At 45.9% G+C, this 19891-nt stretch overlaps 1 long non-coding RNA gene across 4 annotated transcripts; it reads right to left on the bottom strand.

Annotated features, from left to right (window-relative positions):
* Positions 1–312: 312 nt before the first annotated feature.
* Positions 313–19251, bottom strand: LOC118172366. Of its 4 annotated transcripts, none has more exons than XR_004753663.1 (5): positions 19124–19251; positions 5088–5224; positions 4540–4671; positions 3043–4091; positions 313–2645 (listed from the first exon to the last, which is right to left on the bottom strand). It is a non-coding gene; the product is annotated as an uncharacterized LOC118172366 (long non-coding RNA). The 4 variants fall into 4 exon arrangements; XR_004753665.1 differs by having other exon boundaries at positions 3084–4091; XR_004753664.1 differs by lacking the exon at positions 3043–4091 and having other exon boundaries at positions 19124–19246.
* Between the last annotated feature and the right edge of the window lie 640 nt (positions 19252–19891).

Here is a 19891-nt window from a genome sequence, read left to right as displayed (position 1 = left end):
GGAAGCGCCCCGCGGGGAGACACCCCCCTGCGGGGTCCCCACCGATACCTTGCGGAGCCCCTGGGGGCACAGGGGGTCTGCCCAAAATGAGGTCGGAGAGATGCTGGTGGGCACATCTGTTCCTAAAGAGGGGCTTTGGGGGACGCAAAGCTTTGTGCATATAGAGGTGCTCTAATCATGCCTACCCCTCCTGATGTTTGATAACAATAATTCTTTGTGTACCATAAATGCATAAGCACACCAGCCCTGCCATGACTCTCGAAATCGGACAGGAGTTTGAACAGACAGAATTAATTGTGGCAGAATTCACTGAGCAGAAACCCCTGGGTGCGTCCTGGCCACGCTCCTGTGGGCAACCTGCAGTTTGGTACGGAGAGAAAAGGCTGCGGCTCCTCTCCAGAAAAGGAGACAAAAGTGTGTGAAAGTGGCAGCTAGGAAGAAGGAAAAAACATCAGGCTGGACCAAAGAATGGCCAAAACCAGACCAAAAGGTCCCTTTCCCTGCACCCCTATTACATGTCAGCTCAGCACCAGCTGAGGAGAGGACGGCAGTGCCGAAGGCTTAGGCAGGGCCAGGCAGGAGCACCTCGGCAGCCAGCTGTAATTCCTGCAGCCCAGAAAGTTGCTGAAGACCAGGATATCTGGCGATACACGCGCCGCCGAGCTGGAGAGGGACGCAGCAGATTTGTAATGCAGCAGATAGAAGAAGCACAGATGTGTTGCTGAGAGAGAGAGAGATACTAATTGCTTACATATTTAAAACAGCATCTTTAGTCTGAATGGGAGGCACCATTAAGCAAAACAGAGCTATTAACTGGGGCCACTTGGAAAGCTGCCATTTTCCCTTTTGTGCGTGGCTTTTTGCATCAACACAGAAGTGCGATGCTCAGGGCATGGGAGGGCTGTCGGTCGCATCCTGCGATTCCTAGCAGTGGTGCCGAGGTGCTTTGCGGTGGGGCTGAGCGTGTCCCTATGCTCCTGGGTGCCTAACGTGGGTTTCATGTTCATGCCCTCCGTGGAGGACTTTCCTCTTTATCTGGATCAAATGGGAGAAGGTTGCGGGAGGTTTGCTTTCCTGGGGATTTGTGAAACTCTTGTAGAAAGAGGAGATAAGCATGTCACTGTCACATTTATAGGTAAAAAATACAACATAGGTGAGTCTGGTACTATTACACTACAGTATATATGGCAAATTTACAGGCTCATATGCAGATTTTCTAATAGAACACATTCAGGCCCCTGGAGAGAAAGTGATTTTAGGTACAGTAAGTAGCCCCAAAATTTACCTTCTGCGTACATCCGATAAAACACTCATTGTCCTTCTGTTTTACCCTTTCTGGACTCCTCCAGCTCACCATACTCTGGAGTCTGGCAGCAGTGTGACCAGCCTGAGGATGAGGAAGGTGACCTTGGGGGTGCTGCCGCTGCCATCGGGGCTTCCCGAGATGCAGCGGGGCAGAGCAGCAGTCCCCTGGGATCCGGGAGCACCACACCGCAGCTGGCGTCCCGGCCTCACAAAGCATCGAGAAGGCAGATGGAGATATCTGCTCCTGCATCTCTTTCAGCTCTGTCCCAGGTGGTGCCTCAGCCTTCTTTTGTCTGATCTTTCTGCTTCGGTTGCCAATCACGGTGGCGACGTGCAGGAAGAGAAAGCCCAACGGGGGCTGAGCAAAAAGTGGGGAATCGTTCTGCGTGTGATGGGAGTGGGTTTGCCTGGAAGAAACCTCTCGCAGGAGGCAGGGATGTCCAATTTGCCGAGATGCTCCTTCTGCCAAGGAGTAGCTGGTGTTAAAAGACATGCTGGGATTTGACTGTGCTCCTGCATAAGTCGGTGGAAATGCTGCTATTAAGCGGAATGAAAAAGCCTCCTTGCAGGGTGAGCTGAGAGTTAAGCTTGATGCCCTTCACTGGGGAGCTCCGCTGTAGGGGCTCGCACAAAGAGCTCTGTGAATCCTGTACTTGGTATCATCTGTTGCTTTATTCCTATGAAAGATGTAGGTCAGAGAGAAAGGTCATTCTTCAGCTGCTCGGGCTTCAAACACGGGGACCAGACCCTTGGAGCACAGCCGGATTTTGAATGGAGGGGCAGCAAGCTATGGAGAAGACTCAGGAAGAGCGCAGCTTGCTGAATCATGTTGTAATCAATTAACGAGGCTTTGTAACATCACCAAATGCAACTCCATAGTGAAAACCTGGTGATTTTGTTGCATTTTGTTGCACTGCTGACAGCCAACTTCTGCTCTACCAGGAGTCTTACGCTAGGGATAGCAAGAAATGAGTGTAAGAGGTACTGACTGCAGGCAAGTACATTTTATCCTGCTTTTGCTCTGAGTCCATCCTTTAGAGCATTCCGGACAGAATTGGTGGAGGAGAAGATAATGCATCCTAGTTTTATGCATGGCTCTTTATCCTGAAGAACTGCAAACTGCTTTGGAGCAATTGCCATAGTTCCTCAAGTATTAGGCATTCCCCTCGTTCAATCCCCTGCGAATCCTCACATGATTCAACTTAAACAGGTGCATAAATGCTGCAGGATTGGGTCCATAAGCATCCGGAGCCTCAATTTTATGTCTCATTTGTAAGATGGGTTGCAGGAAGATGAGAGCAAACTGTCGAAAATAGACTGTTGTGGTAGAGTAATATGTTCTGAAACAGAATAAAAGGCTATTATATCTTCTAGTTTTTAATAATTTGAGGAAATAATTCTGTATCCTGAACACTTGCAGTAAATACAAAAAGGTGTATTGAAAAAAAAAAATATCTTTGCATAACAGCAAGAGTAACTGCACCAGAACAATATTGCATTTTGCAGCTTTGAAGGGAGAAAAGAAAAGAAATGGCACTTCTACATTTTCTTTTGACCTTTCAGAAATACCAGGAATATGTAATAGCCATATTCACCAACAATAGCTCAGAGGATTCAGGGAATAGGAGTTAAACACCTAGGGACATTTACAAACAACAGACAGAGAGGTGATGAATTTAAGATGTGGATATGAAAGGCACGGCTATGCAGAGAGTGCAAAAATAATACATATTTAACATGTTTTTAATCTGTCACCAAGAATGGTAGCGGCACCTGACCGAGCGAAGGGGGGCTGGAGAAGATGACCACTGGGTCGTTCCCATGCCATGACAGATGATGGGACCCGGAGCAGCGGGAGGTCTCGGGGGACCTTTCTCCTCCCAACTCGTGAGGCTGTAAAATGCACACAGCCTTTATCATAGCTGTCAGCCAAAGTGAACAAAGTTTACAGCCCATTTTATACAGCTAAACAGTGCTCTGACGGGATAAACAGGCATGATGGATGGGAGCCTGGACTAACCAGGGTCGCGACGTTTCATTGCCCCATTACTGGCAAGGAGACGGCCTCCAGGTGCTTTCTCCAATGAAACGGTGGTTCCTGTGGTGATGGGCAGGCAGCTGTCAAGGGGTGCGATGTCTTTTCATCCCCAGTATGTTCATCAGCAGGAGGGAAGGATGCCGATGCTGTAGGTTCAATGCTCTCCACCTTCTTGCTGCATAGCCCATGGCAAGGTATTGGGGGTATGACTCCGGCACAAAGTCCACAGCCCCTTTGCATGTTGATGGAGGAACACTAGTAATAACCAAGCAGCTTGCAGGCTTTATTTGCCCTTGGGTAACAATTTTCCAGCCAGATTCCAAAGCAGCCAGGTCCAATATTAAAGTACATTCACCCCCCTCCTGCAGGAACCAGGGGTCTTATTAAAGGACTCCCAAATGCTGGAGAAATTAATGTGTCCTAGGCACGGGGAAGTGAATATGGTTACTTTAAAGGCATACCACTGAGACAGCCCTAGCTGAGACCTTGGGAGATGGCCTAATGTTGGTGAATCTGAATTTAGCCACATCAGAAGGGTTCAAGACTTTGTGGCCTGCTCCCTGCTGAATTGCCTCAGAAAGCATCCCCACTCCTCATCTCATAGGCTGAAAGGAAAAGCCCTTATTTTCCTTGGATGGAGCTAAAACCCTCATTGATTTTCTCTTCTCAGGGATTTTTGCCATCAGAAGGAGGAATCCAAGCCTGTCACAGTCTTTATTACCAAAGTGGTGTAGCAGCAACAAAAAAGCTTTGGTGGTTCACAAGAAAGGGCGAAGAAAATTAAACTGTATTAATTTCAAGCTCTATTAGGATTTTAAGAAAGTTAAATCAATAGAAAAGGATGGACTCAATAGGGAACGTGACCTTATTTTCCCAGTGTCTGAAGGAGAAGTGCACACAATAGAGAGACAAAAATATGCATATCTGTAAAAGCAGATCAGTTTCTTTGATGTAGAAGGAGAGAAGTTAAAAAGCTTTCGTAAGCTGGCATCATTTGACTGGCATTTAGGAGCACTGTCCAAAAAAAGAGCAAAGGAAAAAAAATAATAAAAACCAACCGAACAAAAAGCCCCAAACCAACACCCCCAACAAAGAAACCCAACCTCACCCATCAGTCCATTCTATTTCTTCCTCTCCTGCAGTAAATTACAAAAAGGTGTGATCATCCATGCAACATTTCATTAAATACAACTTACCATTGTCAGAACAAAATGTTTGATATGAAACAGAATGATCTTTCTTTCTTTTTGGTCCGATAAGCTGGTTTGGATTAATAAAAATGCCACATCACAATGATATTGACAATTTGCATGTGAAAAGCCTTCCACCTGGTAATGAAAACAATTTTTCAGTTTTGCCACCACTAGCTGCGAGAGATAAGGTCTGCTGTCCTCCCCCTCACATTAACCATGCACAAAAAATACGGAAAAGGTAGAAAATGTGTGACAATTGCAAATTGCCTCTTATCTGAACCTGATGCTCAGGTATTGATATTTCCAAATGCAGCTGCCCAGCTGGCACTCTGCTCCTCTCTTGCAGCCTGGCACCTCCAGTCTGGGAGGGCAGAGCTCAGTACGTGCCTGCGTGAAGTTTTTGTACCCTCTTAGTGGCATTTGGTGAAAAAACAACGCGTTTGCATCGCCCCTTTGTCTCCGGTTAGCGAACCGCTGGGTGGCAGTGCTGTGCGTGCACGTGTACGCATAAAGGACGGGGGGAACGCTAGTCCTGGGGGGGTGTCACAAACCTGGGCATGATTTGCTCATCTTTATACTCTGAAGGCCCCCGCGGTGCCCGAAAGAAGGCAGGAGAACAAAGAGCCGGAAGATGCTTCAGCTTTGAAGATCGTTGATTATCTCTGTTTCCATCAATCTGTGCGAAAACCTACAGCCAGAAGGAGCGAAGGCACAAAGTTCAATCCCAGCGCCGGCACGCCAGGCTAATGCCAGCTGTCCCAGCCCTGCCTGCGAATTTGCATTTGCAGCATTTGTCTTGCAGGGTCACCAGAGAAACAAAGCAGCCCCTTGCTGGTAGCCCCAAAACAGAAAAGGCACGAGCTGCCGCTCCACCCCTGCCCTCTGCACTTCACCCATGTTCTTCCCATCCTGTAGAAACAGAAGGAACCCAGCGAGGCCATATTTTCAGTGACTCAGAACACGTACACGTGCTCGGTTAAATATGAAGCATTCACAATTCTTGCACACGACTGGCAGTGATTTGAATTCAACAAAACATTCCCCTGAGATAATTCCGAATTGATAAGTATTTCTCACTTACGATGGTAGATTTTAAGTGTCTGATAAACAGATATAGTCTTCGGATGCCAAATTCAGCCCCCATCTGGTTTTGAATTTTATCTTTTTATCTCAGTTCAAAGCTGCTAAGAAGTGGCATTTCTTTCAGGTCTCCCTCTGCAGAACACCTTCATCACTGTACTTCTGTCTGAATTTCCTGGCCCTTAAAGCACAGGTCAAATCTGAATCTAGTTTTGGCCTGCTTCAAGTTGGCAGGTTTGATTAATCTTGTCCTGTACTTGACAGAAACCCAATTACTTTCCACAACTGTGCCGCTGAGGTAAATCTACCTCGTTTGGATAAACAATTCTTCACGAGACGAAGAAATAAGCTGTGCATGGGCACAGTGCAGATCTGCGGGGGAGGTCTCGTAAGATTAATTTGAGATAACAGACTCTGTTCCCACCTGTGAGAAGTCAGAGTGAAAACGAAGGCTGGAGAAGATGATGCGAGAATAGATAAAGAAGGATGAGGAAATCTTTATGACCTTCTTTCATGGCCATCCAAATAAAGAAGACAACGGTGCTAACTTCTCGAAAGTTCATCACCCTGGTGATCAGCACACCTGAGGAAGAAGTACAAAATGTTTTCTTGCTTTTCCCTGACCTTGCGGTCCTTGGGAAAATTTTGATTGAAAATGTTGATGCAAAACATGCAGATTACAACAGCAATTAAAACGCCCCAAAAAAAGAAGAAGGAGGAAAAAAAAAACCTGCATACACACATGGCCCTTTGCAAATGAGAACTTTTCTGCAAGGAACACATGGGATTTAACAATATGTTCCATTTAGTAAAAATGACAAAATCTTTAGGGATAACAAAAAGAATGAACTTTTTCTTCTCTCCACTTCTTGCCACCAACTAAAAACTGCTGTGCAAAAGGCTGTTAATGTGAAACCCATTTCAGGTCTAGAAAGGCACTTGATTTCTGTCTACAGGGATTGTCATTTCACTTCCCCCATCAACAATGAATGCTTTTTTTCTTCTCTTTTGTACTAATATTTCTCATCCTTCATGTCCTTTGTGGTGTGAAGAGCTGCTGAGTGAATGGCCCAGGCTTCAGAATAAGGGGCCTTTTCAAAGAGCCAAAGGAGGGCCGAGGGGTTTCCCCTGAAGATCCCTAGCCACAAGCTGCAACTAGAGCATAGCCCCAGGTTAGCTCCCCCTGTGGGAGCAAGAACTGAAGTTCTTAACCAGTACTCACCCAAGAACTTGCCTTTTGGTGACTGCAACCAAAGAAAAAATCATTTACATTTGATCTGAAAAGTTCTTTGTGCATTGCAAGCACTGCCATCACCAATCATAGTCCCCTTCCGGATCCTAAAGCAAAGTTTTTAATCCTTGACTTTGGCTATGCATTGCCATGTTCTTGGAAACCCCCGTTTTTGCAAAGCCAACGCAAGTGAGTTCCTCAGGAAGTCAAAACTTTACTGCAGCTTGTCCCTAAATGCAATTTTTGGTCTGATTTTAGATCATCAGTGTCCTCGGTGCCGAGGAATATCAGTGATTGACCTGCTGCTGGCTTGCACCTAGCACAGTGAGGTACCATCAGGAGGGGAGATAACATGCAATGCTCCTGGCAGGTTTAAGTGCTCTGTACAAATGTAGAAGGGGACAGAGAAAGAGCCTGTGTGAGGGAGAGACGCCACAGGCATGTAGCAGACTTCCTGACCTAGTGATTTATTTATGGCATTCCTAGAGGGGAGGAAGCCATGCAAAGATCACGAGCCTGCATGCTGTCATAAGTGGCATGCTTATGTATATTTAGCAAGCAAAAACATGAGACACGAAATCTACACAGGATGGGAAAACGACTCTGATCCTTGTGAGGTTATTGAATGATTAGAGTCAGGGAATGAGAGACTGTTATTTGGAGGAGCAAGAAAGATTTCCCTTGCTTCCTTCTATAAATGAATTATTGTCTCTGCCAAGATTTGCCTTTTTTGCTGCCTTGAAAGCCAGGGTATTTCCTCGCCTAGCTCACCATGCTTTCCTTCTGGTCCAGCCAGGCTGTCCATGGAGCTCCGCAGGGAGCTTCGGAGCTGATAGCCATCGCAGGGCTGTGAGAGAACAGCCTCTTTTTGCACCGAGATCTCTGGGAGATAAATCTCGCTGTGAGTGCTGTCTCCATGGTAGGTGAACAATGAAAGAAGCATTGCAGAGAACAGGCCTCGGATACGGCTCAAAAAAGGACATAATCTATGTCAGCTGAAACCAGCAGCAACGTCCATCGGCCTGATGGATACCCACCTTGGCAGATGGGAACGTTTATGAAGTACGGGGTTGCATAGAAGGGAAGTGCACAGAGAGGAACCAAACACACCAAAAAGCCTCGTTCTGTGAGGTGCTGTGCACCTCCAGCTCCTAGCAAAGAGCACATTTCTTGGCTGGAGCCACCTCAGTGAATGTTACCCAAATGCTTCCCCTTCGCTGCAGGCTGCAGCGAGCCCAGGAGGGTGCGGTGAGCAGTGGGACCCGCAGCAACAGGACCAGAGGCAGCACCATGCCTTGGGGAGAGCACGGGGAACACGGGGAGTCTGGTAGCACTGCTCAGCCTGGGCACCTTGCAAAGCACCCAGCCCTCACTGAGCACACGGCCTCACCTCAGGGTTCTTGCCTCTGATGTCCAAACGGGAGCACATCAGGAGCAAGATGTGAAACAACACCCGAGGCCAACACGTTTTGTTTCCAAATTTAGCCTCTGCTTCAGCTTTTGGGATTTCAGAAGTGGCAGAACCCACAAGGTTTGAGGCTCCTGGGGACACGTGTGTGACTTGGGGCACCAGCTCTCCCAGCTGCCTCTCCAGCTGGGTCTGATAACTGGAGGAAGACTCAGGAACATCAGCCCTGATCTGACCTGAGGAACTGGAGTTAATGCACTTAATGCTCAGACTTGCATCCCAATCAGACTTGTCTGTTGTTCATGGTGGGGAAAAAAATCTGCCTTTATAGATGGGAATATAATGATCAATCAAGCTTTATCACTCCAGTTTCCATTCTAGCAGCTTATAACCACATAATAAAAGCACATAATGAAAACATCATAAAAAGACACAGTAAAAACACATTCACCATGCAAGTAGTGCCATCTTAGCACATCCTAGATAGAAATGCTGAAGAGTTCTTCAGGTTTCTGGTGCGTCCTCATAACCCCCACATCACATCACACCCACCCCTTCCGCTCGAGGAGTGCTGCCGATTTCAACCACAATGGTTCTGGGAGATGCACGTAATTGTTTGGATTCAACAAACCGAGAAGACGAAAGGCCTCCAGACAAGTTTTGCCTTCACAAAGTTGGGTAGAAAATTCTGTGAGAACAGCCTCTTCAGCCTCTTTTGTTGCACTATAGCTCTTGTAGGAAGAGCTGCGTGAGATGGGTGTTGTATTAACACTTCTTCCCCACGCTTTAAGAGAAGGTTCATCTTCACAGGCACTCCTCTGCTCTGCTTTGAAGGACACAAAACAGCTTGCTTTCCCTCCCTGCCCTAGCTTCATTTTACTTTTCCCAGCACTTTTTCTTATATCCTCTCTGAGAGAGCATGGCTTGCTCTCACTGGAGGTGGATCCACTTCTGAACCTGCTACAGCCTCTTGGCTGGAGGACGGTTCTGCACAAGGACTGAGGATACCGACCCACACTAACTCTGCTCGACACCTAAACGGGTTTTATTCATGTCAGATGGCTTCCGTGGTGTTGCAGTGAGATACCTGGGGAACAGAAGGAGCACTCATGGACTTATTTTTTCTCCTGCTTAGCAGTGACTCCTTTATGCGAGGAAGTTGCTTGGGTTAAAGCCCTGCCTAGCTGGACCCCAAACCGGCCCGCTGGTCTCTTACCATGCTCTCCAAGCTTCTCATGCAATTATTGAAGTGAGCAGCTAAAACAGAAATTAATCATCACTGCCTGCACTTTGTCCTTCACTTCAATTGTGCCGAAATGGGCTTCTCACACTTTAAAAAGTCCCTCCTGGATGCTTTTCGCTTTCAAAGATTTTGTTTTGTGTTTTATTTATTTATTTTTAAAAGCCAACATCACAGTGACACTGAACTTAATGGCTCAGTCACAGGTTGATTTTTTATTTTAATTTTTTTTTAAGCCACAGATGTTAGTAGTAACATCTAAGATGACTGCACCTGGTTATCTTGGAGATTAAAGGCAATATTGTTCCCAATTTTTTCTAACTGCCTATTTTGTGTCTTCGCAAGCACTTTGTACTTGTGTGGTTTTGCTTTTTTTTTTTTTTTTCTCCATTACTTCTCTCTCCTTTGTTTGCTTGACACTTTCATGCAGAGAAAGGGGAGAAACATAAACTAGGCAAATGTGATTTGATCACAGAGCTGGTGGGGGGCAGGCACAGGCAATCACGCTGCCTTGAACTCTCGGGCGTGCAATCAGCTGGAGCTTGGCAGCACGGAGTCCCCAGGAATTATATAGCACAATGATGCCAATCCAGGGCCCGTTATCAAGTGATGCCTTTGCAAGGACCCCGGAGCAGATGTTGTATGCAAATATCTCACCCCCAGAATTTGGGGATGTGGGAGAAGCTGGAGGTTGGTTCACTGAACGAAACCCCTAGGCTGGTTCAGCTGCAGAGCAGAAATTCCTGGCCTTGGTCCTTCAGTTTCTCTCCTAAAATAGAACCCCCCGCATCAGAGGCATTTTCTATGAGTTCCCAGCCTCTTCAGAGATGCAGTAAATTAACCTGAACTCCCCTGATTTCCCTTACTCTTAGGAAAAAGCAGGTTGCAAGCAATACTGTTGTGAGCAAATGCATTACAGTCCAAAGCAGCAAAGCTGACCCCCTTACACCAGCCCTCAATTAGGTCCCTGGGATTTTAACTGTTCCTTTATCTACTGAAAAGGAATGTTAAAAAATTTAATTGGCATGTAATGAGATAACTATAACAAGTTAATTAGTTCTCAATTAAATTGCGTTTACCATACACTCTGAATGTGTTGTTAGCAATTAATGACACCTAATGAACTTGCAAGAGTGACTGAGTTTACAGTGATAAGGAAAATAATAGTAAAGCTCACACGTGGCTTCATAGCACCTTAGAAGCAACACATGGTTTCATAAGCCTGTGGTCAAACCACCACATCTCGAGCAACCACTAGAAGGGAAACAAGCAGTAAATTTATTCTGGCATGTAACAGGGTCTGGTAGGAAACAATTGGCTTTCATGACAGGCCTTGCTGGGAAAGAGAAATCCCTGAGCGCTGCAGGAGAATTTCAAAGGAGAAGGGAAAGCAAAGTTGCACGATAAGGTCAATTGTTCAGTTTAGACTTATAAAAGCAGTGTTCAGATCATGACAAACGGTTGAGCCTGGTGGGATCAGATAGAGATCCTGCAGTGGATGAGGGAAAAGGGTTAAATTATTTCCCAAGATCCCCTAAGCAGTAAGTTTATGGAGAACAATTTATCTTTGTGCTGTGAGTTAACCTCCTCTTAAGCTTTGCACCATTACAGTGCCACACTGAATAGGCATTAGAAGGGAAAAAAATCCTACAAACTAATTTACATTCTAATGAATTTTTAATTGAACCAAAATCTGTTGTTTCTGTTTAAAGATGCAGTGTTGACTTTGTGGTCTGTGCTGCTGAGAGCCAAGTGGGATCTTAATGTGATAAAAACAATGATAACGCTAAGCTTAATTAGGTCTGAAAGCGTGCCTGGTAAAGTGGCATGGAGTATGGGAATAAAAATGTCACCTCCTGCCTCTACCCCGAGCAGCCGGGCAGGCTGCAGCGAGACCAAAACCAGAGCCTTTACTGCTCCCTTGTGCAAAAGTCAGCCGACATGCCAGGGAAATATCTGGTCCCACGGGCAATAGGATCATCCGCAGTCAGTCCTGTAAGCTAAGTTTCATCTTCTCCTGCTATTAGATCCATCTGTAATGACAGACAGGACCTGCTGGGGTTTCTCTAATCACTTTTCTCTTTGTAATAGGCCGTACAGAAATGTCAAAGCCTGGGAATTGCAGTTTCCAAGGCCAGGACTTGGAGGCATCAGCTCTCATCCCCTTATCCACTCACTGTCCATGCATCTTACCCTCCCTAGAGCTGGATGATGAGAGAGAAGCCCTTACTCAGGGATTTCTGACCAGCAGCACTTGGATTTAACCAAAAATGCTCCCTGGTACCTAGGTACCCTCATTTTTTCCCTCTCTGGTGTCCATGTAATTCTGTTCCACACATTTTAAGGCATTCTGTTGTGTTTTTAATGTCTTGTACTGAGTGACTCACCAAGCTGTCGGTGACACACACATATCTAAGGAGCTCAACGAAATAAGAGCAGAACAGCTATTTTGACACAGGTTTCTTGCAGGTCCTCCCTCATCCTTCCTCTGGCTGCGTCTGCTCCTGGGGGGGTTGCTCTGCTCATAATATGCTTGGATTTTCTTGTAATTAAACCGTGTTCTTACTAATTATTATGATAATCTATATAGTGCTATATAGTTATTAATTTATTAGGTTAGGATGAATTTGGTTGCACAATGAGTGTAAGCTGAATACACTCCTCACCTCCACAGAAAGCCTGACACTCTAATGAACCCAAATAAAACCACAGTGATCAAAAACAAGCTATGGCAGCAGGTTTCAAAACCTGTTAAAATCACCACGCAAGCTTCATCTTCAATATCCTGCTGCTACCTACCAGGCCCTGCATTTTGCAGCAATTTGCTCCACTATTGCTCTGTTACGACACTTGAATTTATATTGTGTATGAGTCACTAGCCTTCAATGCTCAACTTTGTCCTTTACATTATACATCACATTATTTTTGACTTTTAAAAGTAATGGTGCCCCTGACCAATTTATTTCATACCTCCTCCCCAGTGTCAGTGGGCAGTAATTTGGTTCCCTGTTAACATGGGCTGGAAACACATTCCTCCCTCAAGAGAGCAAGTTTGTCACTGCAAACACCCTTTGGTGTACAGTAGATAAAGCACAGACCTTCCAGCTGAGTCCCAGCTGCTGTTTTCTGGAGCTGGAGCAGCTGAACAGAGAGAGCTGCAGCTCTCCCTGTGTTGCCTTGGCTGTGGGGTCATTTCTGCCTATCCCTTCTGTCTTTGCAGCAGCAGGAGGTGCAAGAACAGCCCTGACAGGTTGCAGTCCCAGAACTGGGAAGTTCAGACATTGAAGAACAAGGGAAGGTTCAAACCAGGAAGTTTGAATATCACTGAGGGACACCAGGATGCCCAAAGGTGCATGTACAAAGAGAGGCAAATGAATACGGGACTCAGCAGGCTCTTACCTTGGCATGGGACATTATGGTAGGGAGTTGGCAGCCCACAGCAGGCCATCAGGACTGATTAGGGCAGGCAGGGTGCTGCAGTGGGCCAGCTTTCCAAGAGTAGATCCCAAAGAGCTTTGAGGGCTTCCAACACTTGGTGGTCTCTCAACTCCTTGCTTGACTTGCCCACTGAGCAGGAATGACATCAGGGCAGATCTCAAGGCCTGGGTGCAAATCCACTCTAGCAGGGATGGGAAAAGCCTAGGGGACAAACAAACTGCAGAGAGAGGCCTCTGCATTTTTTATTTTTATTTTTTTGCTGCACCTGTGCAGGAGCTTGCCTATCACATAGGAACAAACTAGCTTAAAATCCAGGAAACAGGTCCTAAATGGCAGAGGTGTCTTTGCACTTGTATGGAGATCATGACTAGACTGTGAACTCAGGCTTCTGGAGATAAGCTCCAAACACTGGTAGATGGCACCTCATTTTGCTTTGCTGAAAGGCCATTTTGGAAGGAACGATGCAAAAACTGCCCTTTCTCACCTGCCTTTCTCCTCTCTCCTCCCTTGCTGCTGCTGTTGGGAGTTAAACGTCAAGTCAATTGAGCGATTTTCCATTTTGCTCTGACAGTCGTGGAGATTTGTGACCAGCTGGAGGTCCTGTGGCACCCAGTGATGGACCAGGCCAAGGCAGCACTGTCCCCCTCTCTAATGAGCCCAGCAGTGTGGCTAGCAGGTCCCAATGAGTGCTGCAGCTGAGAAGTCCCTCTGCGATAAAGGTCACCTCCGAGTTAGCTTAAGACATTTTCCTCAGAGGTTTTTGTAGATGTAGAGGCTTGTGGCTCTGAATTTAGCTTGATCTGGGTGATACAAGCTGTCAGAAAGCTTTCATTCTTCTGCTTTCAGAGGTATAGCAGCACTCAGTAAATCTGCTCAGATGTCAGACAAAATAAATGCCAAAGAAGCAAACCACTGCTATTTACTGATGAGGTCTCCCCTGTCACCCAGCTGTGCTGGCACCTTCAACGCCAGCCCTTGCTGCAGAGCCAAGGCAGAAGCTCTGGGTGTGCAGTTCAGGTGAATTTTTCAGAGCAGATTTGGAGGCTGGCGACTCCTCAGACACACCTGGACGGATATGTACCCCAGGCATCCTCCTGCGAGGAGGAGAGGGCAGGATGGAGAGCTGGACGTGCTTTCCCAGTAAAGTGGGCACAGGCAGCATTTCCAATCCAGAAAAAGCTGAATCTCTATTCTCAAGCTCTGCTGCTCACAATTCAATCACACAATGCCTATTAGAAAGTTGCTTTTGTGATGGGCTTAAAAAAAAAAATTGGCTAATTGGCTTTTGGCCTAGTTAGGTGCATGAGGCCTAGTACTACAGAAAAGGCACTTTTGAAGGGAAGGGTCTCTGGGAGATGATTTCTTCTGATAGCTCTATGTAAAATCTCTCTACTTCTCCACCAGAGTTGAATCAAACCTGCTGATGTTACATTGCAAGCTTTGCCCTTGCTTTTCACCCGCTTCTGCCTCTGTTCTGCTCAGTCTGATAAAGACTTCAAGCGATGAGAGCTCGGGCCTCCTCATAATGGGCCCACTTGTATTGCCAGGACTAATTTTGGATACCAGGATGAAAAATATTGTCAAGGTCCCAGTTGTGAAGGTGTCTTTAGTTCTGAGAGAGGGATAATTTGGTGATTCCATTTGGGGAAAATGAGGACAATGAAGGGGATTTAGTGCACAAGGGCCCACACAGCATCAGTTCCACATGCTGCAGGCCACCCAACACCTTTCCATCACTCCTTAGCTGATGATACCTACAGAAAAAAAATAGACCCCAAACACTCTGTTCTGCAGGAGTGTCCTAAGTCTGCATGTCTGGGAAAGAAAGGTCCATGAAAGATGGGCTCACACAAACGTGGCTATCGTGGTTTAAGATGTTGCCTCCTCCTCAGAGGGGCCAGTAGATGGCAACATGGGCCTGGAGCTCCGTTGCACCCAAGCAGGCTCTGGCACCCTTCAAAGCCACGGGCCACCAGGCACAAACCTGTGCAGAAGAGGCTGAGATGAGAGAAGCTTTGGCAAACAGGCAGCAAACAGCTGGAGGCTGCAATTTCTTGAGCAATTGCAGCAGGAATTCATCTGCCAGCACTCTGTAACCAGGACATCCTATGAGGACGAGGCTGCACACCCATTTTCAACAAGGCTTAGGTCAATCGAGATCATTTTTGTTCCCCAGCCATAGAAAAGCAGTCTAAGTGGATTGATACAATCGACTCAAGCGGAGTTCAAAAACTCTTTGGAGATTAGAGCTATGGTCTTTGAAAATAGATAGACCCTCACACAACAGAGCCTTGACTTTGGTTGGGCCTACTGCAAATTAATAAGTATAATAAATTATATAATGGATGGAAGAACTTAAGCAAAAAAACACTTCTGCCCAAGAAGGCAGAAGTGATTTTTCAATAGAGCACTTTTCAGGTTTTCACCAGGCTTCAACTGCTTTTTGAATAATGAAGTAGATAACAAATGAAATACATATGCTTAAACCACGATCCTAATTGAAACACATTATGGTCGAACAGGGCATGTTCTACACAGGCAGAGATCAGTGTGATAAAGCAAGGAACAAGATGGAATAGTGCTTCAGAAGTATTTAAAAGCTCTTTCCATTTGGCAGGAGTGGCTCACATTTGCAAAACATTTATTCAAGTCTTAGCTGAAAATAAATCCTTGAATGTAGCTATGCTATTGAGAGGTTGCAAAGTGCCAGTGGCCTCTTTAATCATTGTCCCATTCAAGCCCTAATCAGCACAGCGTATGCAGGAATGAGTGGTAGGAGCGAGAATTCACCTCCTCAGCAGGGTGAGGCTGCATGTGTCTCTTCTTTCTAATTAGAAGCTCTATTCAGATGTTAATCAGCAATGCCATGATTAAGGAGGATTAAAGAGAACACTTGGACTTCACTGATGTGGCTAAAGAGGTTTTTCCTTTCTTGTAGGAAAAAAAGAGACGTTCTGATGGAAGTCTGATTTCCGAGTCTTGTTTGACTTCACCTCAGCAGCGAGGATGTTACCTGCTCCTCGATGCTGCAATGATGGAGGGCAGATGTTCTATGTCCAAGGCTTTCTGCCTTTTGTGAGCCTTCCAAACCACTGGCCCCTGGTTTCCACTGCTGTTCTGCTGAAGTAGGGATGAACAACTCAGCCCCTGCAGCCAAGAGGAGCTTGGGAAATACTGAAGACAAAAATGAGCTGAGAAAATAATGAATGAGTCTGAGCTGCATATGAGAAGTCAGTGAAGGAATATTCCTACAACTGAGAGGATTAGACCTAGCCTGGCAACTAGAAGGGACAAAACTGCTGGTGATTATGCTGGGATAACTCCAGGACAGACAGAATAAAGACAAACTACAGACCCAATGGGCATTTTGACATCTACAACTTCTTTGCTCTCCCTTATCCAAAGGGAAGGGTTGCTACTTCACCAGAGATGGCCTCCTCTGACACCCTCTGCAAGGCACCTACACCACGTGCCATGTCCTGCTCAGTGGTGCCACGTCATTCCCTGTGCCTTCCCGTGCCCCACTATTAGAGGAAACAAAAAGCACTCTTGTGTTTCTTCTGAGAGATGAGCTCAGCTGGCATAAAATGAAACCATTTGTCTAATGGTCTAATATTTGGAAAAAATCCCTTCAAAGAGACTGTACTGGAACTGGCTAGCCTTCCAAATACATGAAATGATTTAATTGAAGGTGACAATTTAAATGGGATTTTTAATGGATAGTGACCTCATTGAAATCCGTATTTTACCATTACAAAAAATGGTTAACAGCAGGTAAGTCAATTGTACATTTCCTGTTGTTTAAAAAAAAGTTCTCCCCCCAAAACGGATGTAAATATAACCAAAATCCCAACATGCAAATATTCCTCTGTGATCTCCGGTGCCAGGGTGTACTCCCTTCATTTGCATCTTTCAAAAAAGAAAATAAAATCAAAGCAATCAGTTTCTGGTGGAGAATTTGGATGCAGCCTCTTGCATCAGTGCATAATCCTCAGCTCAGTGCTCATTAAGCCATGATGATTCACGACTGGCTCCTCCAGCTGAGACACGGGATGGGTTCAGCCCTGAATTGCCCTCACTATCTGGAGGCATTCAGCTCTGGGGGGTGGCAGCACACAGATTGCTGTAGGTTTTTGGAGGCTGACTGCTCTGCAAAGTTAAGTGTTGACTTCAACTGTGTTTGACTGTACAAAACTAGCGCAAGCAAGCAGGGATTCAACCCTGCACCATATATTATATATGATTGCTTGGGGCAAAAAACTACCAGTGTCTTTAATTCTTCTTGGCACTGTGCAGGGGGGGAAATAGTGGTGGCAATAATGGTCTGTGTGCTTGTGGAGTATTTCCAGACCGGATTCATTTTAGAAAGGTTAGCACAGAGTTGTCAGGGACTTCTGAAAATTAGGGGTTTTCAAAGCATACAATTCCCATGTTGAGATGCTGCTGGCAGTCAATATCCAGGCTGAATCTTCAAACATCAGCTGGGCCTTCAACATACCTTTGTGTCATCCTAATAGACATTCACATCTCAGCCACCACCACTCAAAATAGTGCCTTTCTGAACTGGAGTCCTGTTCTGTCTAACGGGGAGAGACCGCAGTCTTGGGAGGTATAGCTCTGCTGGGTTTGATGTATCCAGCAAGGATAAAATGATAGCGGAGGTCTGATGGAATAGATGGTTGTATGAGCTATACAAGTTCATGGCCTGCTAACCCATGGCAACATCCACGTCACTCTGCTGTCACTGCTGCTGGTACCTGCACAAGGTAAATTGAGTGTGACTGGATCTGCTGCTGATGTGACACTTAGACACCGGTGTAGCTACACAGGAAAATCAGGGGTTACATACTGTGACCAAGCATGTCAGAGGGAGGTGACTGGAAAACCATTATTCACCATTCTCATCACAGGAAAATGAGGGATCATGAAATTAAATCTTTAACTTGCAGAATTAAGCAAAGATAAAGTCTTTTTCACATATTTAAACTGTGGAACATACTGCCACAGGATGACATGGAAGACAGTAATATCCGTGGTCAGAAAAAAAAATATCAAATGTTGTTAAAAAGAAAGATTTAAATATTGGCTAAAAAGTGCCTACACTGTACTGCCTAAAGCTGGAAGGACACACCAGAACAAACAACTCCTTATGCTTCCTATGTTCCTATACCAAAAGCTTCTGTTGCTGATCACTGTTGGAGAGAGAACTGGGAGCACAGTGGGGTTTGGTTAGGCTGAGTACAGCCATTCTTACATCCTTATGAAAGTGTTCTGCTCACAGGTTGCCCTTTCTAGGAAATTTCAGGATCTCTGGACAGCTTTTTGACAAAATTTGGAAACTAACCAGATACACCAATGTTGTACCTTTAACAAGGACCGCCCTGTAGGCTGATGGCCATTAATCGCAGGAGTCCCTCCATAGCCTAGCGAATTACCATGTCTCCTAGAAGTCTTTCCTACCACCTGAGCAGTTCTGAGGACAGACAAGTCCCCTGTTAGCAATGCCTTCTGCTGTCGATGCAGCAGGATGGCATTTCTCCCTCTACTCTGGGTCTCAGTTTCTCTGTCCTCAGGGCATACTAGCAGACTGAGAGGAGCCTGTCTCAGCCTCCTCACTGCCCAGATCTCCAACATTTTACTGCTGTCACTGTGGCCATGCCCACTCGGCATAATTCAGCGCTCTGCAGAGCTGTATCAGCCAGCTCGGAGTCAGGCAGCATCTGCACTATTGGCACCCGAGCGGCACTCACACAACTCCTTTCAAGTCAACACATATTATTTCTCACCCACAGGGCTACTTTGGCATCTCTTGCACCTTCGTGCCATGGAGACGCATCTTTCCTTAATTTTAAGCAGACATTAATGAGGTCCCCTTGGTTATCGCCAAAACCATAAAGACTAAAGGCTGCAAAGAACAGCCACTGTACCAGCACTGTCCTGAACAGCTTAGGAGAAAGACCAGAAAGGATGAAATCCCTGCCATCCATGTCTTCCACATAACCAAAATGGGGTTTTGCAACAGACCCCTTCTGCATGCCTGAGTGTTGGACACATTTCTCCAGCAATGAAAATTCCTTGAAGTATTTAAGATAAAAAATCAAATCAAATCAGAGAGCTACAAACCACTGAGGTTTTGATCAGAGACCCTTACACTTCCCACATAGAAATACATTCACATCCTATTACTTACTTGCTTCTTTCAGCTAACAGTATCTCCAGAAGAGTCCTTCCAACCTCACCTACTTCTCAGTCTGCAAAGAAATAGAGATCATGATTGATGATCGCAGGCAGATGTGATGAAAGCATCCCAATCAGAGGCACAACACTGTTGCCTGAGTAATGGCTTTCCCACCCCCACAGGAGGCAGCAGGCACCCGGTGCTGAGCTTGTTGTTCTGGCGGGCAGGATCCTGCTCCATCAGATGTACACAAACAGCCGCAAGTGCACTTTGCAATGCGTGAAGAAAGCAAATAGATAAAGCTCAAAATACTTCCCTGCCCTTGTCTGTACTCCTGTTAACATCCTGGCATGAGTGTTAGTCTGTTGCAGTCATTTGTTTTAAGATTGTATTTGGCTTGACAGGGAGTCTAGACAGAAGTGTGCTCCGCTCATCTGACAAGTTCCATTGCTCTTCCTTGCGTTGCGGGAATGTTGGAGGAGCCGGTGCCTTGGAGGCATAGCTCAGCCCTGCAGGGCTGGGGGCTTTAGCGCACAGCACCCTAGGGGAGGACCTGGCTGAATGTAACGGGTCTCTGGAAGCAGGGGAGGAAGGTGCTCTTCTTCCTCTGGAGCAGGGCGGAGGCATTTCAAGGTCCATGACCACAAAACCCACTTCAGATTGAGAGAAGAAGGAGTGGTGGATAAGCTACCAAGGCCAGTGTGATGGATAGATGGATAGATGGATAGATGGATAGATAGATAGATAGATAGATAGATAGATAGATAGATAGATAGATAG

The sequence above is a fragment of the Oxyura jamaicensis genome, chromosome 10, assembly GCF_011077185.1.
Source record: "Oxyura jamaicensis isolate SHBP4307 breed ruddy duck chromosome 10, BPBGC_Ojam_1.0, whole genome shotgun sequence".
Lineage (NCBI taxonomy): Eukaryota > Metazoa > Chordata > Aves > Anseriformes > Anatidae > Oxyura > Oxyura jamaicensis.
Note: the sequence above shows the minus strand (reverse complement) of the source record. Positions and strands in the feature narration are given on the sequence as shown.